General features: G+C 38.5%; 2 non-coding genes across 2 annotated transcripts; both read right to left on the bottom strand.

The window, feature by feature from the left end:
• Nucleotides 1-3,674: 3,674 nt before the first annotated feature.
• LOC141593366 (small nucleolar RNA R71) lies at nucleotides 3,675-3,781 on the bottom strand. Its single transcript, XR_012521455.1, has one exon. It is a non-coding gene; the product is annotated as a small nucleolar RNA R71 (small nucleolar RNA).
• A 14,186-nt stretch (nucleotides 3,782-17,967) lies between these two features.
• LOC141593725 (small nucleolar RNA R71) lies at nucleotides 17,968-18,074 on the bottom strand. The gene has a single exon (XR_012521794.1). It is a non-coding gene; the product is annotated as a small nucleolar RNA R71 (small nucleolar RNA).
• Between the last annotated feature and the right edge of the window lie 7,613 nt (nucleotides 18,075-25,687).

Here is a 25,687-nt window from a genome sequence, read left to right on the forward strand (position 1 = left end):
TGAAGTGCAATGCCCGCCTGAGAAGAGATAGGCTGAGATAAAGTTACCTGTATCGTCTCGAAAGATACCTCCACAACCAGCTGGACCCGGATTTCCTTTTGAGGCCCATCGGTATTGAGAAGGCACCAATTTCGTATGATGTCTATTGAAATCCATAGCTGTTTCAATTTCGCCAAGTACTTTATTAGGTTGATATGTAATCTGAGTTTACATTGTTGATGTCGCTGGTATTTTTCCTTTCTCTTCAATCTTATTTACAAGTGGGGTTTACGGAGTATTTGTTTTTGCTAATGCGGTTGATTATTTTCATTCTTTTAACTACTGTAAGATAGATATAATTTCTAGGCTACAAAACGTGAATTGTCAATAATTCTAGTACAAGTATGGAATGGTCCACTAAGTTTAGCATTCGGCTTTCATACTATTGTCAATCGAATAAAATGTGGTATAGTCGTCACATCTCTCGTATGCTAGATACATTCAATTAGATGATTATATACACTTACTTACCTTGTTAAATATACATTTTTGCCAAATTAGATACACCTATTTACTTTGCTAAATACATTTCGTTACCCTACTAGATACACATGTATGTCAAGCTAGATACACTTCTTTAGCTTGTTAGATAAACATATATCTGACAAGTTAGATACACTTATTTACCTTCTAGATACACATCTCCGGTAAGCTAAATACACTCCTTTAGATTGCTAGATACAAGCCTTAACCTTGCTAGATACACTCATTTACCTTGCTAGATACACTTCTTTAAATTGATAGATACACCCTTTTACCTTGCTAGATACACATCTCTAACAAGTTAGATACACTCTTTTATATTACTAGATACATATCTTTAACTTACTAGATATATTTATTTATCTTATTAACTTGATCATGATCATGATCACCAATTTGTTGGGACATGTCTCTCATTGGTTACTTTGTAATATTCATTTTCAAATGAAGAGGATCCCCTAGTTGAAGATTATATTCAATTCTGTCGTTGAAGTTTAAGTAAATGAATTTATGTCAAATCTTTGCTACATTTTTGCATGATATAATGCTAAATTTTGTTTAATGAGCGACAGTTTTATAGTAATCATAATAATTTACTACTTATATCTTTAATTAGAGTTGCAGTAGCCTGAAAAGAGCAATTGAATCACAAAGTTCTTAGAAAAAATGTGTGAGAAGAAAAATGAGCTTTTTACGATCTTGACCACTCCTGCAAACAATCTCACATAATTGTATACGATTATATGTGATCCACCTCAAATTTGAGTGAATGATTCTATGATAGAAACGACTTTGTCTTGATCTAAATTATTTTCTTTATGTAAAATTCCTACGATCCGCATCATGGTTCTAACAGCTATGATATTGCTTCATGTATGAAACATCTTTACTCCAATTATTCAAGTTCAACTATTGCGCGCAATTCGTAACTCGTAAGCACGTGCGCTGATGCGTGTCATTTATATGATGTTTTACATCTCTTTTTTACACGCATTTCAGAGCTCAAATGTGCAATATATGCCTATATTTCCCTATTTTCCTCTACTTTCGTGTTTTTGTACTTTATTGCAGAAATGTGAAGAATTCGACGGGAAATCAAGCCAAATCCGCCCCCGAGTAATCTGCATTGTAAATGACGTAAAGGAATTGCTTAAGGAACAAGCTTGGTGCGCAATCCAAGGCCCGAAAGACAAGTCCACGAGTTAAAAGAAGTCAAGTAGCAGCTTAGCCAGTCGACCGACCAACCTAGTCAGTCGATCGACCAAGGTTCGGTTTCCAGAAGCTACTGTTGCTAAGGAGCAGTCGATCGACCAGCCTGAGCAGTCGATCGACCAGATTTCGATTCCAGACGGAATTAAAAGATTGAGAAACTCAAGGCCCGTGAAGTTTAGGTTTAGGAAATAATTGTTGCGTTGGTTTCTATATAACGTAACCTAAGAACATCAGAATAGGCATCGAATTTACATCAAGTTTTAGCATTAAGTTTTCATTAAAAGTTCTTTATCGAATAATTAGGGTTTGGAATTATCGTGAGCATCGAAATTCGGTTCTTATTAATCAATCTCATCCCTGCAATTCGGTATTTCTCCTGTTTACTTTCGAGTTTTCGTATTTTGCTAATAGATTAGAATTGATAGTTAGTGTTCCCGAGCCAATTAGCGTTTCATCATCGTTGCTATTTATTTTAAGCATGAATTCCGTAATTGTCATAAGATTTATTGTTGTTTTTATCTTCATCATGAGTAGCTAAATAGCTTGTGCTAGGATGTAGGCGATTTATGGCATAGGCGGCATTAGATTAGACACGGCCTGAACCCGCGTGTCAGTCGATCGACTGACCTTGTTGGTCGATCGACGACCTTGTAAGGTTATCCCTCGTTTTAATTGTCTTTAATCTTGTATTTAACAAATCGAATGCATGCGACCATTTAGATACCTATTTTGTGACTGACCCATTAGATCGAAAGATAGGGAAAGTTATTTGACCATCAATTAACTCGACTAAACTGTGCTAAGATCGAAAGATAGGTATAGTTTAGACCATTAGTCACTTTTCGGAACGAAAGTTAGTATTAGTGATATTAGGGACCTATAGCGAGATCGAGAGATGCTATTTGTTAGGAGTGGACCGAGAGGACCTCTTACTTCCCGCCTTACGTGTTTAATTCGGACCGACTTAGTTTCTTTCGCCGCCGAAGCTATAATGACCCGACCATCCTAGTACCCTTCTTTTATCTGTTTAAATCATATCTTTAGTTTATTTTCCTTTTATTGTTTTTAGTTATAAACCAATTCAAACCAACCCCCATAATTGTTACCTTTGACTGATCATAAATCAACTAAAGTTTACAACTGCCTCCTTGTGGTTCGACCCTGTTACCACTAGCCTAGGTTAGTCTTAATAGGAATTATAAATTTTATCTTTGGTACTCACAACGACGGGTATCAAATTTTGGCGCCGTTGCCGGGGAGGCAATAGTCCTAATTTTAGTTGGTTTTATTTTCAGTCTTTCTCAGTTTAAGGGACTTTTGTTCCTTAAACTTTTCTTATATTCTTGTTGTAGTTTCATCTTATGCGCAGTCACGGGGTGGAGAATTATTACCATTTGACTCGAGATAGAGAAATCTTTGCGCGGGTTGAGACGAGCACGAACGATATTGTCGACAGAGGAAGAGCCGAGTACTCCGTCAAGCTATCTCGAGCACGATCTGTTTGAGGAAGACCAACAGTCTTCACCCACCTCTTCACCAAACAGTTATTTTCCCAGAAATTCCAGTCATGGCCGAGGAGGCAAGTATAGCTAGTTTTTCCGAGCCGACACCGACAACTTATACAAGGGGTTCGAGTTCTGGGAGATGCCAGGAAATTCGAACCAAAGCCGCTTATATCACCATGGTCGAGAGAAATCGGTTTGGGGGAGCGCAAATGAAGATGCGCCGGACATATGGAGACCTTTATTGACTCGCCGCTCCATTCCCCCACCACCGGGCGTGACCCAGGATCAAATCAAAGAGACCATGTTCATCTTCTCCCTTCGTGATGCCGCAAGGGAGTGGTATAGAGATCCTGACCGAGCCGCTCAGAGATCACCGATTGGAATACATTGGCCTTGGCGTTCTACAAGAAGTACTTTTCTGCTTCGAGGACGATCGCCATTAGAGCTCAAATCACGGGCTTTAAACAAGGGCCAGATGAGAATTTCCACGAGGCATGGGTCCGATTCAAGAAGTTAGTGCGAACCATACCGCATCATGGGTTCGAAAAGTGGAGTTTGTGCAACCATTTCTACAATGGGTTGTACGACGATCAGAGGGCCATTTTGGATCCTGCAGCCCAATGGGAGATTTCTTTGAAAATTTGGGAGCAACCAAAGGGTGGAAGATCATTGACGATCTAGCTACCCACAAGGCCGAGTATGGGAATTCGAGGGGAAACCAGAGGAGAGCCGTCGAATCCTCTTCTCATTGCTGCACTTGAGGCTCTCACCGCGAGATTTGACAAGTATGAGCTAGGAGGAGCCTCTAAGGGTGGAATGTACCAAGTTAATGCCGTGTCAGACGGTCCCTTCGTCTGTGAAAGGTGTGGAGTTTAGGGCCATGTCTCGAAAAATTGCCCTAGCCCCTTTGAATCTTGTGCTGCCTTTCAACACTATAGGCAGACAAACACCTACTACGAGCCACCGCATCCGAACTTGAGTTGGAGAAGCCAAAATGTCCAAAATCCAACCCAACACCCGCAGCAGCAGCAGCCATATGTGCCTCCGCATCAAAAGCAACAGCAATACCAAAAGCCTCCTTATGTGCCGCAGCAGCAACAATCACAAAATTCTGAGTTTTCTGAGCTTAAGAATCTGCTGCTAAAGGAGTCCCAAGCAAGAGAAGCCGGGATGAAGTTACTTGAGAGCCAAATTGCTCAATTAGCTAGTAAAAGTAACACTCGAGCTCCCGGACACCTACCCACTCAACCCGAACAAAAAGAGACCCTAAATGCCATCACCTTGAGGAGCGGGTCCACCCTTGACGGTCCTGCCATGGTTGAGGATGCTGTCAAGAAAGATGAGCCAGAAACGAGTCCAAACAAAGCTGTAACGAATAAATCAAAAAAAACATCTGCCTCCAGTACTTACTTGATCGATCGACGCGTTCCTAGTCGATCGATCGAAACACGGGTTCCAGGAGCTTCGAATCAGGCAACCCGATCGATCGATCGAGGAGGGTGGTCGATCGACCAATATCACTGCTGATGTTGAAGAATTTCGTCCTTTAATGCCAACTAATCTACGAGACCACTTGTTTCGGGGTGCCACCGTCCCGAAAATTTTGGGGGCAGACCCGAGTGCTGATGGATCAGCCCCGGCTCCGAAGTTCGATCCAATGACGGTCAATGGGTCTCATTTGAGACGGTCTGAGGAGGGATCTAGCTTCAACAAAGAGAAGGTGACGGACTTTCAACCTAAGTCCAAGGATACCAAGCACACGCGATTTAGAAGAGAGGGCTAAGGTGCTCCTTACACCCCATATCCAGGAGAGACTCGTGCCGACCAAAGAACAGTATCTTTCAATAAGTTTGAGAAAGTTATCCGTAGTCTGAATGTGCAAGTCCCCTTCCTTGAGTTAGTTAACCAAGTACCCGCATACACTAAATTTATGAAACAACTGTTGTCAAAAAAGCGGTCACTTGAAACAGTGCACACTGTCGCACTCACCAAGGAGTCTTGTTCTTATCTGTCTCACACTGCGCCCCTTAAGTTAGAGGACCCGGGCAGCTTTTCTGTCCCTTGCAAAATAGGTACCTTCTCAATTGAGAAGGCATTGTGTGACTTAGGGGCCAGTATAAGTGTCATGCCCTTGAGTTTAGCTAAGAAACTCAAGTTGACCCGGTTTGCTATCACAGAGATGACAGTTCAGATGGCTGACCGATCTGCGGTCGAGCCAATAGGAGTCCTAGAGGACATACCCGTCCAGGTAGGGAAGTTTTTCTTCCCTGTCGACTTTGTTGTCCTTGATATGCCTGAGGATGACCATATTCCCATCATTTTGGGTAGGCCGTTTCTGCACACTGCTGGCGCAGTTATCGACGTCGGTTTAGGAACCTTGACCTTCAAGGTTGGGTAACACTCTATCATTTTTGCCCAACCTGCTAAAAAGAAGGACGCCATGTGGCCAGTTACGTGTAATACGGTCTCTGAAAAGAGATCGTACTTTGTGCTTCCTGAATCGCCTGTCCCTATTACTACTGCTGTATTAACCCCTCCGCCCCGGATTGGGAGCAAGAAGGAGGAAGAATTTGTTGTTTTAAATAATGCAGGAGCTGGTTTGGGGAAGGAAGATTCGTTGGATGCTCCAGCTGCGACAAAGCTTATCATTCAACGAGGAGGTCTTGGATGCCTGAGCTATGGGACTGATGAAGAAGTAGAGGATGAGCCAGCCAAGGTGAGACGGTCTGATTTGGATCTTGACGATTCCAAGGAAGTCCTCGATTGGGGAGATGACGAAGCTGATCAGCTGAGTTCTCCGACTGTCGAAGCTGAGAAGGGTGCAACTGATAAGATGAGCACCGTTGAGGCTACCTCTAGTAGCCAGAAGCCAACGAAGTGGGCCATACCGTGGTCCTTTTTTATCAACTATTAAGTTGGTCGAGTTCGTTATAAACTTCATTTTATTGCTTTCGAACTATTTTCTTATTGCTTTTGTGTGCGCGAAAACTTCGCATTTATTTTGTTTTGTTAGGATTTTTAAGTACTTTAGACTTCTTCTGGGTTTTGCGCAATTTTGGGCGCGTATTATTGTGCTTTTGCAGGTATTTAGAGCTTATTAGCTCAAATCATTGAGCAATTATGAAGAAATAAGACACTCAAAGAAGTATTTTTGCCGATCGACCGCACCATTGGTCGATCGATCAATTCGGGTTACAGGAGCTACTGTTCACGACCACCTGGTCGATCGACTGGCTCTTTAGGTCGATCGACCACTGCTGCTGCTATATTCTTTCACGACCTCTCCCCTGCTGTGTTTGGTCGATATGCGGACCTAAGGGAGTCTTCTACTCCGCTCTATTTTTCCGTCGAATCATCTATTTCTTCTATTGTCTCATTTGTGCACAATTCCTACGTTTCAAAATTGCTTTCTTCGGTCTTACGCGTGGTAATTTTTGTCTTTCAGGCACTCTTATCGGTAGCACTGCTGGCTACTGAGACCTCCTAGCTCACGCTGGTTTGGGGAGGTTTCCTTTGCTGCGCTTAAAGTCTTGTGAGTTCCCAAGTCTTTACTTTATGTCATTGTGTTTTATTTCCCTTTTCTCGCAAATTCCCATTTCTCTTTGCTTTCATTACATGATTTTGCACAATGGGGACATTGTGCGATTTGGTTTGGGGAAGGGTTTTGTGTCGCATATCATTTGTTTGCATTCACGTTTACTTTCTGTTTTGCATTGTTTTATTCCATTTCATCCATATATACAAAATTCCAAAAAAATTGAAAAATTTCAAATATTTCCATAAAATGCACGTTTATTTTAGCATATAGGTCGGGTCGGAACGGTAGTATTTCAAGGATGATTTTGCATTTGCACCTGTTTTGCCTGAGCCTTGCTTGACTTACATGTTATTAGTAGAATCATAAATGCATACCTACGAGTTTTCGTTGAATTATTTGCTGAACTTGAGACTCGACTTTGAAAATTGGCAAGCCACTTATATTTTCTGAGGTTTAGAGCCTATAACTGGTGTCATCTATGACCAGTTTAATTAGGAATGTGAGTAGTTACTCCTTATGAGACATGTTTCCTTAATTTGCATAATTATGAATTTGATCTACTTAATACCTGTATGCATTCGGTTTGTGGTCTGTCGACACATGTGGTAGAGGTCTCCTTTTCTCATTTTACCCATAAGCTCCACACTGCCAAAAATATCCTTTTTGTCCCATTTGCTACATACTACATATAGCCTACCTATGTCAAGCTAGTAGTCTGGTTTTTGGGATTGTTACTCGTTTTTGGTAGCCATTGCTCTTTCGAGATGAAGTTGGGAAGATGAAAAGAAGGAAAGAAAGAGGAAAGAAAGAAAAGAAATAAAAAAAAAATGATTCGGAAAGGAAAAAGAAAAAAAAAGAAAAAGTTTCTGTACTGTTCAAAGCAGTCGATCGACTGCTCCCTTAGGTCGATCGACTGAGATTCGAGGAAAAAAAAAGTCAATTCGCATGATTTAATCCTTATCCTTGGCGATTTTTGCTCCCATGTTTCATTTATATCATATGGGGAGTTTATTGATTCAATAGTTTGGAGATTGTGAGTTTTGTGCTTGTTATAGCACTGTTTCATTCGTTTATGAGAAAGAAGTTGGATATTGTCCTTTGGTTCCGTTTTGGTACTAGCTTGATCACCTGTACCCCCACTTTACCATAAAATGTTTTGCCTCTTCTTACCCATACCTCACACTTCCATAATTATACCTCGGCATGTGTCAATGGTCATCTGTTTGGTTGGAATGCATATGTACGGTCATAGAGGTCTTCTTCATATTTTATTGCTGGCATGTTCTCATAGGTCGTAGTCAGGTGAGAGTCTCTACAAAGTCAATTCTTTCTATCTTACAAATATATCACCTGTGCTTAATTGAGTGATTTGAGCGACCCGCGAGAGTCCAATTTGAGAAGTCTCTACGCTTGATTGACGGTTGTGATTTTTAACGACTTTATAATTCGTTTGTATGATTCACATTACTGATTAATTGTTAGTTGTGCATTAAATTGGCTTAGGCTTTACTTGTGCATCTCGCTCTGAGATTGAACTCGTTCCATTAGGTCATTAGATCGAGTCTAGTTCTTGCTTGGGGACAAGCAAGGTTTGGTTTGGGGAGATTTGATGCATGTCATTTATATGATGTTTTACATCTCTTTTTTACACGCATTTCAGAGCTCAAATGTGCAATATATGCCTATATTTCCCTATTTTCCTCTACTTTCGTGTTTTTGTACTTTATTGCAGAAATGTGAAGAGTTCGACGGGAAATCAAGCCAAATCCGCCCCCGAGTAATCTGCATTGTAAATGACGTAAAGGAATTGCTTAAGGAACAAGCTTGGTGCGCAATCCAAGGCCCGAAAGACAAGTCCACGAGTTAAAAGAAGTCAAGTAGCAGCTTAGCCAGTCGACCGACCAACCTAGTCAGTCGATCGACCAAGGTTCGGTTTCCAGAAGCTACTGTTGCTAAGGAGCAGTCGATCGACCAGCCTGAGCAGTCGATCGACCAGATTTCGATTCCAGACGGAATTAAAAGATTGAGAAACTCAAGGCCCGTGAAGTTTAGGTTTAGGAAATAATTGTTGCGTTGGTTTCTATATAACGTAACCTAAGAACATCAGAATAGGCATCGAATTTACATCAAGTTTTAGCATTAAGTTTTCATTAAAAGTTCTTTATCGAATAATTAGGGTTTGGAATTATCGTGAGCATCGAAATTCGGTTCTTATTAATCAATCTCATCCCTGCAATTCGGTATTTCTCCTGTTTACTTTCAGTTTACGTATTTTGCTAATAGATTAGAATTGATAGTTAGTGTTCCCGAGCCAATTAGCGTTTCATCATCGTTGCTATTTATTTTAAGCATGAATTCCGTAATTGTCATAAGATTTATTGTTGTTTTTATCTTCATCATGAGTAGCTAAATAGCTTGTGCTAGGATGTAGGCGATTTATGGCATAGGCGGCATTAGATTAGACACGGCCTGAACCCGCGTGTCAGTCGATCGACTGACCTTGTTGGTCGATCGACTGACCTTGTAAGGTTATCCCTCGTTTTAATTGTCTTTAATCTTGTATTTAACAAATCGAATGCATGCGACCAGTTAGATACCTATTTTGTGACTGACCCATTAGATCGAAAGATAGGGAAAGTTATTTGACCATCAATTAACTCGACTAAACTGTGCTAAGATCGAAAGATAGGTATAGTTTAGACCATTAGTCACTTTTCAGGACGAAAGTTAGTATTAGTGACATTAGGGACCTATAGCGAGATCGAGAGATGCTATTTGTTAGGAGTGGACCGAGAGGACCTCTTACTTCCCGCCTTACCTGTGTTTAATTCAGACCGACTTAGTTTGCTGCCGCCGAAGCTATAATGACCCGACCATCCTAGTACCCTTCTTTTATCTGTTTAAATCATATCTTTAGTTTATTTTCCTTTTATTGTTTTTAGTTATAAACCAATTCAAACCAACCCTCATAATTGTTACCTTTGACTGATCATAAATCAACTAAAGTTTATAACTGCCTCCTTGTGGTTCGACCCTGTTACCACTAGCCTAGGTTAGTCTTAATAGGAATTATAAATTTTATCTTTGGTACTCACAACGACGGGTATCATGCGCTTACTAATTAAATGTTTACTCAAAGGCATATGGAAGGGAGATAGAATAATAGAAATTTACATCCGCTACCTTTCTATATATTGTAATGCAATAGTCGTTTGATGCAAGTATCGACGCAATATTCATAATCGGTAATTTAGAAACAGCATGTTGGTCTTCCTTCCGCTATTTTTATACTAACCAAAGGTTGATCGTATCAAGTGAATGGATGGACTACTAGCAAAAAACAAATAAAACAAATATGATGCTGACATAATCTCAACACCATCCAAGTATTCAATGCTACTACATTTGTTTGAAGGAAATAGTAACCAAATAGTACTGAGATTCTCAGTCAAATACAATGTCTCAATTTAAATAGCAGAAGCTAGTTCCAATACTCGAGATATGCAAAAATGAAGTTACTAGCTGATGTACTCAAACAAAAAACACCCTCTTACGAAAAATGTCTATAAGCTGATGCAGGTGCTACTTGCTTCCTTGGTGACATATTTGGTGTATCTGGTAGCATTCATTCATGTATATGGTAGTATTTATTCATGTATCTGGTGTCAAATACCCTTGACCAACCCACAATTAACCACCAACAGCGAGCCTTAGCTTTATACCACCGGGCATATCCTCACCTATGGTAGTTGGCCACTGAACCTCTGACCTACTCCCCAAATGCTTTCGACGCCGGTGTTGAACACCGAGATAACTTCAGAGACCGCGCTGACCATCCCATACAACACCCCAAATCCGAATCACTGATATAGCCTTCAGCGACACCATCTCGCAATTCGTCACCCCCAAGTCACCAGCGTTTTCCGATCGCCGACGCTTCCCGTCAGAAACCCTAATTTTAAATGCATATAAAGCATAATCATCAACGCAAATAATTGGAACTAAATTCGCATATTATGTGCGAAAATGAAGGCGGAAATAGGGCATCAGACGTTGTCGTCATCGACGCCGATGAGCTTTACGCCGGTGGAATTTCCATCTCTCGACTGACATATACAGTGAAGGCGAGGAGACAAAAGAAGTAATAAAGTTCGTCCACCGATAGCAATGGTGGACGTCAAGTGGCGGCGACTTTCTCTGGAGATCGGCCGACATCGTCAAACGTCATCAAGTTGGGTATGCGAGAGGTTGAGGAGAGAGGAGGAAGTACTGTTAGCGTGAAAATGAAACACCTTTTAATTATTAGCCCCAGATTGAGTTAGTACGGGTGTAGATTTGTTGTTTTTAAGTTAGTTAAATACAGTTAAATCGAACTCTAGTTCGCACAGACCCGACCATATATATATATATATATATATATATATATATATATATATATATATATATATATATATATATATATATATATATAGTGGAGATCTAATGAGTACACCATATATATTAAGTCCATAAGTCCTCTTAGAGGCCATTAAATCAAACTAAGTGGATAGATGAGATTAAAAACAAAAAGCACACACCACACCTAATTAAAGTACCTATGCACTAATTAATTACATATTCACTAATTAATTGCCTTTCTTTCTTACAGTCAAGTTTATGGCATTTTAAAAAATTTAGAGTGTAACTGTTTTCTTTACGAGTGTAACTTTAGTCTTTAACGAGTGTAACTTTAATTCTGAATTGTGTAACTTTATACTAAAAAGTGATTTTAACTTATATTAAATTGATTTTTTGTAATTTTAAGACAAGTTTGTGACATTATAATATTTTTAGAGTGTAACTTTTGTCTTTTACGAGTGTAACTTTAATTCTGAATAGTGTATTTTTATACTAAAAAGTGATTTTAACTTATAATATTTTGATTTTTGTAATTTTAAGTCAAGTTTGCGACATTTTAGTATTTTTAGAGTGTAACTTTAATCTTTAACGAGTGTAACTTTAATTCTGAATAGTGTAACTTTATACTAAAAAGTGATTTTAACTTATAATATTTTGATTTATTGTAATTTTAAGACAAGTTTGTGACATTTTAGTATTTTTAGAGTGTAACTTTAGTCTTTAACAAGTGTAACTTTAATTCTGAATAGTTTAACTTTATACTAAAAAGTGATTTTAACTTTTAATATTTTGATTTTTTGTAATTTTAAGACAAGTTTATGACATTTTAGTCTTTGACGAGTGTAACTTTAATTCTGAATTGTGTAACTTCATACTAAAAAGTGATCTAACTTACATTATTTTGATTTTTTGTAATTTTGAGACAAGTTTATGACAATTTGGTATTTTTAGAGTGTAACTTTTGTCTTTTACGAGTGTAACTTTAATTCTGAGAGAGAAAGTAAATAATTTGCAAGTATAACTTTAATCTCTTGCGAGTGTAACCCAGTCCATTGAGAGAGTAATTCCAGTCCAATGAGAGTGTAACTTCAATCGAATGAGAGTGTAATTTCAGTCCAATGAGAGTATAATTTCAATCCATTAAAAGAGTTACTTATGTACAATGGGAGTGTAACTTCAATCCGTTAAAAGAGTAAATTAAGTACAATGGGAGTGTAACATCAATCAATTGAAAGAGTAACTTCAGTACAATGAGAGTGTAACTTTAATGGATGTAACACCAAATCAACAACCAACAATAACCACGGCCACTATTTTTTTAACGAGATAATCCGATTACTTTTTCAAAAATTAGTTTTATTTAGTATATCTAAAATTAAAACAAATTATATGAAATATATTTAGTAGATGTAAGATTAAATAAAACGTTCACACAAAATAAAAACGAGAACTGAAAAATGTGGTGATGTATTTGAAAAACGAGATTTGAAAATTGAAATCTGAAGAATATATATATATATATATATATATATATATATATATATATATATATATATGGACAAAAAAAAACGAAAACCACAAACCCACCCACCAGTCCCACACCAACGGCCCATCGTAAGCCACCATCATTCCGATCCGAAAATCAAGGGCCACACTAACCCACCATTTACCACCACTACCGCCACTAACCCAAAGATGTCACCAGACCCACACCAAAGGCCCACCAAAATCACCTCCGATCAGTCGCCTTCCCCGCGGTGTTTTTTTAATTGTAGATTTAGGTTTTTTTTTTGTTAATCTAGATTTTGTTTTGGTAGATTTAGGTTTTTTTTTTTTTTGAAGAATTATATTTTTTTTTTGTGTAGAGAGACTATTCAAGGCAAAATATAAAATAAAAATGAAGATCTAAAAATGACTACCCACCTACACTTGACCTACCTCTGACCACCAACCATCGCAACCAACTACCGCTACCAACGCCCCCACCACCATCAGCGCTAATAGCCGCCACCACCCGAAATTTCATTAAGGGTTGTCATTATGTGATTTAGTTTTTGAAATTACATGTACTTTTTAGTAGATCTAAAATTTGATAAAAGGAAAATAAAATTTTACATAATAAAACACAAAAACCATAAATCTACCATTATTTTTTTGTAAAAAAACTCAATAACGAAGAACCACCAACACCAAACAACAAAAACCAACACTAAATATGAAAAAAAAAAGACAATGAAAAAAAATGAAATAACGAGACCTTCGACCACCACTACTGGCCGAAGTTTTAAAAAACGAGAACCGCCACTTTGTTGCGGTGGTAGAGTTAGTTGAAGTGGTGGTGAAGATGAGGAAGTGGTTCTTGTCGCGAGATCTCTGGCGAGGCAGTGGTGGGTCGTCGTTGGCTTAAGTCTTCGGTGGTTTATGGGATAGTGGTGGTTGGTGTTCTTGGTGGCAGCGAGAAGGCTGCAGTTTCGACGGTGGCCGTATTTGTGAGACGAGATGAGAGACAGGAGTGTTTATAGAGATGATGCAAAGAGGATTGAATGAATAAGATGAATGATTATGTGGGAGGAGAGAGAACTGGGAGAACGGGAGATGATATATAGTCAATTAAGTGAATAGTTAAGGGGGTAGTGATTAATTAGTGTAGGGCATGAAAGATGGTGTAATTAAGCACCATTTTTTGTTTTTAATCTTAGCCACTCATCTTCATAATCTAAGGGCTTGTAATGGGACTTATGGACTCAATAAGTATATATGGACTCACTTGATCCCATATATATATATATATATATATATATATATATATATATATATAGTTATATAGTTATATATATATAGTTATATATAGTTATATATATATAGTTATATAGTTATATTGGAAACGGTATAATAAGATAATAAGAATTGGAACCGGTATAATAATAATAATAAGATAAGAATTGGAAACTTAACAAGGTAAGAATTGGAAAGTGAAAACGGTACAAGTTAAATCAGCACCGGTTCACTGTACCATGTTAAACATATAATCTAACAACAGTTATCTACAAAACCGTTTTCCAATGAGCAAAAATACAACGGATTGATAACGGTTCTTTGTTAAGCCGTTATCATATTACATATATCAACAATGGTTGGACAAAACCCGTTTTAAAATAAATTGTTTAATTATTTGTGGTATTCCACTGTTTGTTATTTGACTAATGCATGCCATGTAATTTTTACTTTTTCTGATTCAAAGTTACAGTATTGATTGTTTGACCATATGTATAACACAAAAATGATAACGGTTCTTTGTTAAGCCGTTTTCATATTACATATATCAACAACGATTATTTAAAGCCGTTGTCATATTACACCAATAAACAACGGTTTTTTTTAATATCGTTGTAAACACAGATCCACCGTGAAAACTCAAAAGTTTGTGAATTTACCAATGCATGCCCTAATATTATTGGTTGTTTGACCATTATTCACCGCATGTACATGCACAATTAATAAAAGTTTAAATTTAACGTATGGATGAAATTAATCTAATTAATTATAGCTTTATACTATAAATAGCATTGCATTTGCAATAATAATAAGAATCACTTTATTATTACTAACCTATCTACTTCACATTTTAAATAATATACATATACATACATATCATAATTAAATTGTCGTCGTCTTTATCATCTGCAGTCGCACCTCCTCAACAATCGGTAACCCGCTTTATCAATCCGATTACGTGCATAATTCACAATCTCCCAGTTATACGCGATGCTGCTGGGAAGCCAACTTCTAAGAGCCTTACCCCGTTGAAGGACATCCTTATTGAGAATGTGTTTTCAAATGTTAGGCCAATCCACCCGGATTGGATTTCGAGTCGTGGGTTTCATGGATATGCTCTGATCGAGTTCCGAGGGGATGGTCTTGGCAATTTTCGCCATGCAAAACAACTCGTTGAAAGGTATGCATCATGTGACCATCAAAGGGGCAAACATGAATTTTATGCCGACGACCATATGGATAGTTATGTACATGTCGGACCTTACTTATGGGTTGCCAATGCTGAGGACGCTCATCTGATGAGAAGGTTTTTTTCGTATAGTTTTATTAATGTACCGAAATCATAGGAAGACGAAGAAGTGTCTCATTTTGATCAGCGTTTTGATGCCGATGTAGTAAGCTTGATTTATAATCAAGTTTATCCTGATTACTCACCCCCTAGTCAAACTCCTGTTAGGGTATTTAATTAGTTTACTTAACAAGCTGTTTGTCTTTGTATTTTTTTATTTTTTATTTTTTATTGTGTTTCCTTTTTTTTCCCTTGTTGTACTTTTTTTTTTGCCATTTGATGTGACTCATATTTGAGCATATTTAGTCCCCGAGTTGGCCTCGTTCCTCTGCTTTTTAGTGCATAATTTGGTCATTTACTATCTTTAGTCTTTCGTTTTGCATACTCTTTGAGGTTTTCATCTTTGGCAGGAAAGGAGTAAGAACCTTGCATTTTCATGGCAAAATGGAGCTAAATTGATCGAATTCAATAACCAAGCATTAAAGGGAAGACAATGCTAGAAGGCCTATGTAGATAATAAAGTAAATTGGGACGAGCGAATTCAATAACCAAGCATCAATTAGTGCATAATTTGGGATCCTTGAATCTCCAACAAGATCCTTGAGGATTGTTGAAGAAAGAAAAGAAGAAGAAGTGATTGCCCAGCAATCCGAGCGTCGCAGTGCTCGGGACGAGCGTCCAGCCTTGCCACAATCCGAGCGTCCCGTGGCCAAGACGCTCATCTTGGTACCTGATGAGCCGAGCGTCGCCTTCCCCAATCCGCTCGGATTTCTCTCCAGTGCAAACCGTCCCTCAGCCAAGCCGCTCAGGACGAGCGTATTTCTTGAAGACTATGAAAACGGATATGCGCATCTCCTTCGAGAGGAGCACTTCCTCAACTTTTCTTAAGGGTCTTAATCGTCATTTAAGCCCTTGGTAGCCCTAATTTATGTACCTAATCCTTAGTATAAATACCCCATTGTACTAATTGGATTATCATGTTCTTCTTATGCATTCTTAATCTCATCTTAATCTTGTAATCAACTCATAATTTAGCATTAATACAAATCTCATTTCTTAATTTTTGCTTAATTTCTCTATTGTTCATCATTTATTTTGGGTAATTGAAGATTATTTGGGGTTTATTTGGAGGATTGACAACCTTCCGTCAATCATCAAGTACTTCTATTATTCTTTGCTTTATTATTTGGAATCATCTTTAAGTATAATTCTCTCTTAATCCTTTTTAATTATTGTTAATCATTTTCTTTTGTTCATCATGTTTTGCCTTGCCAATATGATTGACAACCTTGTTAGCATGTTAAACTTAATAATGTGTGAGTAGTTTCCTTAACTAGGGTTAATGGGGAATTAGGGAAAACCAACATGGGGATTTATTCATGCTAAATATAATATATTTTCATAATTAATTTGCTTGCTTGTTGTGATTTCAACTTATGCACATGTTATGTTTGATGAAATGGGAGCCTATGAATCCTTGCATTTTTTACCCATCACTTACCTTTTCAATGAGACTTGTAAGACATAAACCAACTAAAGTCTCATTAGACCATGCATATAGTTGGATAGGGAGGATTAAGTCGATTTGTAGGTGTTGTACAATCTAATCGATTCGGCTCCGGGACCCAAACCTTCCTAGGAATTGTAAGATATACACTAACTCGATCTCATCACGACAATAATTGCTTGCATCCAGTGGAAAACATGTTTGTATGATCAACTCCCATGAATCCCCTATGAACCCATGACACCGTAGTGCTTTTAATGAATTGTTTACATCGCATTTTAATCATCTTGCTTGTTTTATTTTCATTGCTTTTTAGCTTAGTTGATATCCTACCTCAACCCAAATTGTGACACCCTTAGACACGACCATTTACAATCGAAAATCCTACATCAATACCCGTCCCTTGGGATCCGACCTTTACTTACCTCTTTACTAATAGTAGAGTAGTTTGTGAAGTTATAAATATTGTTTTGGTCTAGGTAACTTTTGACGACGAGTAGCAAAGTCGACGAACAAAAAATGGTGTCGTTGCCGGGGACGGTGTTAACTTGATTTGACTTTCTTTGATTGTACTTAGTTGTGTCTTTCTTTGCCTTGGGGAAGTAAAAATCCTCAAGGTTTGTTCTAATTGTTTTCGAGTTGTTTGATATTTTGCATGTCTAGGAGATCACAAGGTAACTTGTTACCCATTGATTTTGAAATTGAAAGAACTTTGACCAACAATAGAAGACTTGCTAGAAATACTTTGAGAGGTATTGATGAGATTGTGGATATTCAACCAAATACAATTGAGTTCATCAACCCTTTTGCAAGAGAAGGAGAGGATAACCCAACACAAAATCAACCCACAATGCCTAAATTTTCATCACATTCTGTACCAACCGAGAAGAACCTACCAAATGGTACTCCCACACCACACCATTTAACCGGTAATTTTATTGCAAAATCCGCATTTATCCAATTAGTCGAAAGAAGCCAATTTGGGGGGATTCCTAGTGAAGACCCTCATTCTCACATGGAAACTTTTTGTGACTATTGTGATGCGATTTCTCAAACCGGAGTTACTCAAGACCAAATTCGATGGGTCTTATTTCTTTTTTCTTTGATTGGTACCGCAAAACAATGGTTAAAGAGCCTTGATAAGGCTACTCTTGGTATTGACTCTTGGAAGAAATTGGCACTTGCTTTCTACAAAAAGTTTTATCCTCCGGAAAAGACTAACATGCTAAGACCCCAAATCACGGGGTTCAAACAAAGGGATGAAGAATCTTTGTATGAAGCTTGGGAGCGATTCAAGGGAACTTGCCGCTCATGTCCTCATCACGGACTTAGCGAGTGGTTCTTGGTACAACAATTTTGGGATGGTCTTTATGAAGACTCCCGATACATTCTCAACATGGGATCAAATGACATGTTTACCGAAGTTGACGATAATCAAACATGGAACAAGATTGAGCAAATGGCGGTCCATAACTCACAATATAGTAGACCTCGGAAGGCTACTAGAGGAGGAAAGCATGAAGTGGACTCTATTACTCAATTGGGTGCTCAACTTAGTGCTCATATTGATACCATTAACTTGATGTTTGAGAAGGCTATGGCTTATCTTGAAGAAGCCTCCAAATCACCTAAGCAACATGTTAATGCCATAGTGGCATCTTCATCAATTCCAAGTCGAATATGTGAGAGTTGAGGAAACTTTGGGACATGACCAAAGTGAATGTAGGGGAACAACTGAACAAGTGAATGCTTTCCAAGCATACAAGAGTGGTACCCCTTATTCCAACTATTACAATGAAAACACCAAATTCCATTCAAACCTCTCATACAAAAGCCAAAATGTTCAAAATCCTCAAACAACATACACCCACCTCCAATGAAAAACCAAGCTCAAAGACCCTTTTACAACCAAAACCAAGGTTACCAAAATCAAACTCCATACAATCAATCCAATGACCAAGGTTTTGATGTTCAAAAAGCGGTCCTCCAAATGCAAAAGAATCAACAAGAATTTTTCACTCAAAAGCAAAAGGATAGTCAAGCAAAAGACATCACCATTAACAACATCCTAGATCACACAAAGATGTTAGAGACCCAAATGTCTCAATTGGCATTTTCAAGTTCACAAAGACAAAAAGGGCAATTACGACCTCAAGGTAATCCCCCAAGACAAGAATCGGTGAGTGCCATCCATTTGAGGAGTGGTAAAAGGTATGAAGGGCCGAAGAGCCCCGTTGATGAAGATGTTGTGAATGCTAGTGACAAGGAAAGAGTTGTTGAAAACTCTAAAGAAGAAGAACCCACCATTCAAGAAGCTTCAAAAAAGGATGAACAAAAGGCCAAAGAGAAGGAACCTATTGTGATTAGACTTCCTTTTCCAAGTCGTAAAGCTAAGCCTAAGTTTGATGACCAACTTGAAAAATTCTTGGAGGTTGTGAAAAACTTGGAAGTCTCAATTCCATTTACGGAATTAATCAATCATGTTCCGGCCAATGCTAAGTATATGAAAGATATTCTTACAAAAAAGAAATCCATCCGGAAGCTTGAGACTATTGCTTTCACTAAAGTGAGTAGTGCCATCCTACAACGAAGTTCACCTCCAAAACTAAAGGATCCGGGAAGATTCTCTATTCCATGTACCATTGGCGACACCACAATAGACAAAGCTCTATGTGACCTTGGGGCAAGTGTGAGTGTTATGCCATATTCGGTAAGCAAGAGGCTAGGAATGGGAGAACTCAAGTGCACTACTATCACACTTCAAATGGCCGATCGATCTACGAAGACACCATTAGGGGTATGGGAAGATGTGCCGGTAAGAATTGGCAAGTTCTTCATCCCGGTGGACTTTGTTATTGTTGATATGGAAGAAGACTCCAACATTACTATCATTTTAGGAAGACCTTTCTTACACACCGCGGGAGCGGTGACTGATGTGAAACATGGAGAGCTCACCCTTGAAGTGGGAGATGAAACAATCACTTTTAATCTTGACAAGACAATGAGAGCTCCCCGATTACATGAGCCATGTTTTATGGTTGATCACTATAGCCGGCAAGATGATAGGAAGAAGTTGGCATTTCAATGGAAGAAGAAAGTGGATGATGCTCCATTCAAAGATCAAGGAAGTTTCAACAAGGAGAGCTTGAAAAGCTCACCCATGACAAGTGAAGAAGAATGCCTCATTGGACAAGATAAGAAATGAGGAGAGGTGTCTTCATCAACTGATGACATTTTTAGGGATCAAGTAGACGAAGTATGCGGTCTTTGGGATGATGAGTTTGAAGGGATATTCGATCCCTATATCGGTAATGCTATGAACCAAGACCACCATGAAGAACAACAAGTGCAAAGGTCTATTGAAGATCTTTATCATGACAATGAACAAGCTTTCGACTACTTCTTCAAGGTGTTGAGCAACATCAACAACACCTTGAACATGCCCCCTTGACATCTCATTATTGGATGAGAGTTTGGTGGAGTCCTCCCTAAACCACCATTTGTAAATATTCTAACTCCCTTACTCGTATTTTAATTATTATATTGCATTTTTGTCAATTTTGGATTTACATTTTTATGCCTTGATCAAGATTTTCATCATTTTGAGAGAAGTGAGGGAGAGACTTATGTGATTATTGATGTGTAGTGTTTTGCCTTAGTGTGGATAGCAATTGCCTAGTCTATCCAAGCCTTTGGTAGTGCGCCCACAATGAAGACCACAAGAAATGAAGAGTGAATGACACGGGTTACGAAACGCCCACGGATGGACCTGAATCCGTGTGGCAGAGGGACAATCTGAGCGACTCGACGAGGATCCGCTCGTCCTGAGAAGAATCCGAGCATCCTGGGTAGGATATGCTCGTCCTGCGAAGCTGGAAAAGAAAATTTTGGGTCTGACTAAGAATCCGAGCATCCCACATGGGAATTCGCTCGTCTCAGTCAGGACGCTCGTCCGACTGGGAATCCTCTCGTCTTATTGCTGAAGAATTATGGGATTTTTCCCTGACAAAGAATCCGTGGTCTCCAATCCAGTCCCCTCGTCCTGCCACAAAAAAGACGCTCGTCTTGCTGACAAGACGCTCGTCCCCAGCGCGTCTTTTCCTGAAGCCAAAAACAGAAGAATCCGCTCATCTCAAAGCTTTGTCCGCTCGTCCCCCCCCCGATTTTCAAAAATAACGGGATTAAAAACCCCTTTCCCAATTCATTTCCTCATTCACAACATAAACACTACTCCAAACCCTCAAAAAGCTCATTCTCTCCATCAACCAACATCAAATTTCTCAACCAAAATCACCCAAAATAAATCCAAACTTCCTTAAAACACAATTAAATCACTCCTTCACCAACAACAAGTGATTAAAACACCAACATCTTCAAAGTTTGAGTCAATTTTTGGGATACAAGGCAACATTCAACTATCCTAAATTGATTTGGGTCTTATTGAAATTTGAATAAATCAAGCTTATCTATGGTGTTACTACATAGATGAGCATGGCAAGAATAAAAGGTGGAAGTAAGGCACCCCCAAAGAAGAACCTTTCCAAAAGATAACAAGCTCTTCAAGCATCAAAGGAATTGGTGGTTCAAAATGCAAGGTTGGAAATTCAAGAGTCTATTCCTCCTATGGAAGCTACTACTTCTTCTCCGGTTGTTGAACAACTAGATGATTATCCGGAGGTAATTTTCACTTCCGACTCTCATAGAGAGAAATTTGTTTCCTTTGCTAAGAAATCTATTTTACCCACCAAATTCATATTCCAAGAGACCTTGTCAAAATTGGGTGTCCTAGAACAAACCAAGACCTTTTTCGAGTCAATGGGATTGAGTACATTGTTTAATATGCAAGAGTTGACTTACTCATCCCTCACCTTAGAGTTTTTAAGCTCATTGAAAGTTACCAAAGTGGAGGCTCTATGGAACATTGAATTCCGGCTCGAGAATGTTGATAGGAAATTGTCTTTTGAAGAATTTGGTAATGTTTTTAGCCTTAGCAATGACCCGACCTACACGAAGAAACCTACCAAGTATGCCCCCGCTCCCCTATAGAAGGCTATTACCGGGAGAGAGTTTACATCTTATCATGATTGTCGTTTTGTCCATCAACCGGGCATAAGGGTATGGCACAAGGTTGTTGGGCATACTTTGATTGCTAGGAAGGGCACGAACCATTTCACCGAACTTGACTTTATTTATCTCGAGTCGACCTTGGACATTGGAAGAGAGTTCACCAAAAAGTACAACATTCTTCAACTTTTGATTGATAGGTGGCTCAAAGTCGATCATGGCAAAGAAGGCACGGCCTTTATTGTTAATGGAGGTTTGGTAACTTATTTGGCAAAACACTTCAACCGGAACTTCAACAAGGATAGCACCTATAAACTGGTTAAGGGAGGCCATATCATTGATCTAGCCACCATGGTTCAAAAAATCAAATGGGTCACGAATGATACTCTTGACGACAAATTTGGGTGGTTAACAAAAGATGCTAAATCCTTCACATTGCCAAGCAAGATTTGCCGATTGAATGTTCATAGGCCAAACTACCTTCTCCCACTCTCCGAGGAAGCCGAGTATATTATACAACACCAAGGGGAAGACATTGTCGAGCCCTCCTCCTCCATTATCACCCTACCTTACCCATTCACCTACCATGAATTTCAACCCGAAAATGTTAAGGCAAGGAATGACTACTTGACTCTCTTGATGAAAGAAATGCACAAGCAAGATTATGAGGATAGAGTTAATGCTTATAAAGCACAATATCCGCCTCTCCTACATCTTGCTAGGCAAGGACTTCTTGACCCATCTTGTCCTTTGCCTAGTTGGGCGGATAAGGAAACCTTCTTTCCTAGTGCTTCTAGAGGTGATAGCTTGGGTGAAGAGGAGATGGTTGTGGTTGAGAGTGGTGCTCAAGAAGGTGAAGAAAATGAAGAGAATGAAGAAGTAGAAGAAGAAGAAGAGGGTAGTGAGGAAGAAGAAGGAAGTTCAAGTGGTGATGAATCCGCATCCATGGAAGTTGATGATGACTCAAGTAAGGATTTTGATGATGATGATGATGATGATGATAGTTATGACGCCATGGGCAAAGATTGAGGTTTGTCTATTTCTCTTGTTTTTCATATAATTTGCATCTTGTCATAGTTTGGAGCCCTAGCATCATCTAGAGGACTCACACCTTGGCCACATTGAGGTGTTTCTTTTATTGTTCCCGCATTCAAAATCCAAAATGACAAATGTAGTTTCATGCATAACATCCTTATGCATGAACTCCCCTAATTTTTGACATTAGAAATAGTGTCTTTCGGTTTGGGGAAGTTTATGAATATGCATTGGGAGCTAATCTAAATTATGCTCTTCCACATAACAAAAACCCATGCACCATATAGCATAGCTTAGTTTGCATTCACTCTTGTTTATATGTCATATAGTTTGCATTTAGCTTAAGAAATCATGCATTTTCATATAAATTGCATAATTTCCTATCGTATTGGCCATTGAGGACAATTCCCAAACTAGTGTGGGAATGGGAAATTCTAACATGACTTTTTAAACAAAAATGATAAAAATTGAAAAATACAAAAAAATACAAAAAAATGTCTTTGAATTACATTAAAACAAAATCCATAAAAAATTGAAAAATTCAAAAACTCAAAAACATGTTCATTTCCTTTGTAGTGTAATCTTGTATATATTGTATATATTGTGTTTGTTTATCCTTTTTCACATTGATCGACTACGCCACATCCGAGACATGAGGATATTGAAGACCGCATGGTATGATCTTTCCAATCTCCTTTTTCCTCTTTATGTTAATGACTATGTGGCTTTATTTTGATTGATGCGGTATAAACAATGTGATTATAGGATTGCATTTAGTTTATATGGCATACTAGTTGGTAGAAGCATATGCATTAGGTTGTATATATGATAGTTGCATCATGGCATGTAGTTTGCATGGTTAGAAAATTTTGTGAAAGCATCTATTTAGGAAGCTTGACAAGTTTATATGAGGCCCTTGTAGACACTTTTTCTTCTTAAGACTTTGCTTGTTAGAATTCTTGTAAAATACCCTAGGATGTGTCATTCTAGTATCCTTTGACCCATGGATTAAGGCCTAGTCAAGAGTACCTTGTGGTGTGATAACTCCTTGGCTATCGTTTATTCCAAGGTGACCCTTGAAACCATGCATCCATCATCCATGTTCTACCACATTTTGTCATCAAAGGGAATGGGCACAAAAATTGTTCAAATTTGAGTTCAAGAAATGAAAAGAAAAGAAAAAGTTTGCAATTGCATCAAAAGAAAAGACGAGTAACAAAAATGAAAACTCCTATGCTTCAAAAATAAGCACCCTCACTACAAATGGGGTGACTTTGAAAATGTTCAAAAAGAAATGCAAGAAAAAGTTGAAAAATTGTCAAGTCTTGAAAATGCCAAACATCAAAAGAAATGGCAAAAGAAATGTTCTCAAAATGTCAAATGCCACAAATTGGGGGGAAAACAACAACAAAAAGCAAACTCCCACATGAGACTCGAATACTATTGATCCCTTTTTCCATCGTATCCACTTTTGTGCATGGTTGAGAGGGGACGACCCTTCTTCTTGTCTAGGCAAGAAGGGGAATTCCGCGATCCTCCAGTGTTTCTAACACCATATGGAGTCTATTCTTAAAAAAAAGCATTTAATGATTGAGGACAAAGGTACCCTAGCTTGACACAACTTGGACGTGATTTATTGGTATCCTTCTAGGCTTAGTAGTTTGAATAAACCGTATCTATGATGGAATGTGTACCCTTAGATTGCTTCCCTTGTAGATAATTTCTGCCACTTAGATGAGTAAAGTGGCTATTCATTTTTGTAGATGCATCCATTACTTGTTTTCTGTGCTTTAATGCTTGGATGTATCGCCATTTTGGCAAGCCCTACCTTGCCTTGCAAGAAGGCATTCTACCTCATGGTTGTCTTATTGTGAGTTGAAGGGGCGGAGTGAGACCCGCTAATTGTCTCACATCGGCTATATTAGTAGGTTAGTTTGAATAAAGGTCCTAGTTTTGTCACCTCTTTACTCGGGACGAGCAAAGGTTTGGTTTGGGGATATTTGATGTGACTCATATTTGAGCATATTTAGTCCCCGAATTAGCCTCGATCCTATGATTTTTAGAGCATAATTGGGTCATTTACTATCTTTAGTCTTTCGTTTTGCATACTCTTTGAGGTTTTGATCCCTTGAAAGGAAAGGAGTAAGAACCTTGAATTTTCATGGCAAAATGGAGCTAAATTGATCAAACTCAATGAGCAAGCATTAAAGGGAAGACAATGCTAGAGGCCTATGTAGATAATAATGTAAATTGGGCAATGATGAAAGGATCCTTACATCTCTAACAAGATCCTTGAGGATTGTTGAAGAAAGAAAAGAAGAAGAAGTGACGGCCCAGCAATCCGAGCGTCGCAGTGCTCGAGACGAGCGTCCAGCCTTGCCACAATCCGAGCGTCCCGTGGCCAAGATGCTCGTCTTGGTACCTGATGAGCCGAGCGTCGCTTTCCCCAATCCGCTCGGATTCCTCTCCAGTGCAAACCGTCCCTCAGGCAAGTCGCTCGGGACGAGCGTATTTCTTGAAGACAATGAAAACGGATATGCGCATCTCCTTCGAGAGGAGCAATTCCTTAACTTTTCTTAAGGGTCTTAATCGTCATTTAATCCCTTAATAACCCTAATTTATGTACCTAATCCTTAGTATAAATACCCCATTGTACTAATTGGATTATCGTGTTCTTCTTATGCATTCTTAATCTCATCTTAATCTTGTAATCAACTCTTAATTTAACATTAATAAACATCTCATTTCTTAATCTTTGCTTAATTTCTCTATTGTTCATCATTTATTTCGGGTAATTGAAGATTAATTGTGGTTTATTTGGAGGATTGACAACCTTCCATCAA

The sequence above is a fragment of the Silene latifolia genome, chromosome 7 (assembly GCF_048544455.1).
Source record: "Silene latifolia isolate original U9 population chromosome 7, ASM4854445v1, whole genome shotgun sequence".
Taxonomy (NCBI): domain Eukaryota; kingdom Viridiplantae; phylum Streptophyta; class Magnoliopsida; order Caryophyllales; family Caryophyllaceae; genus Silene; species Silene latifolia.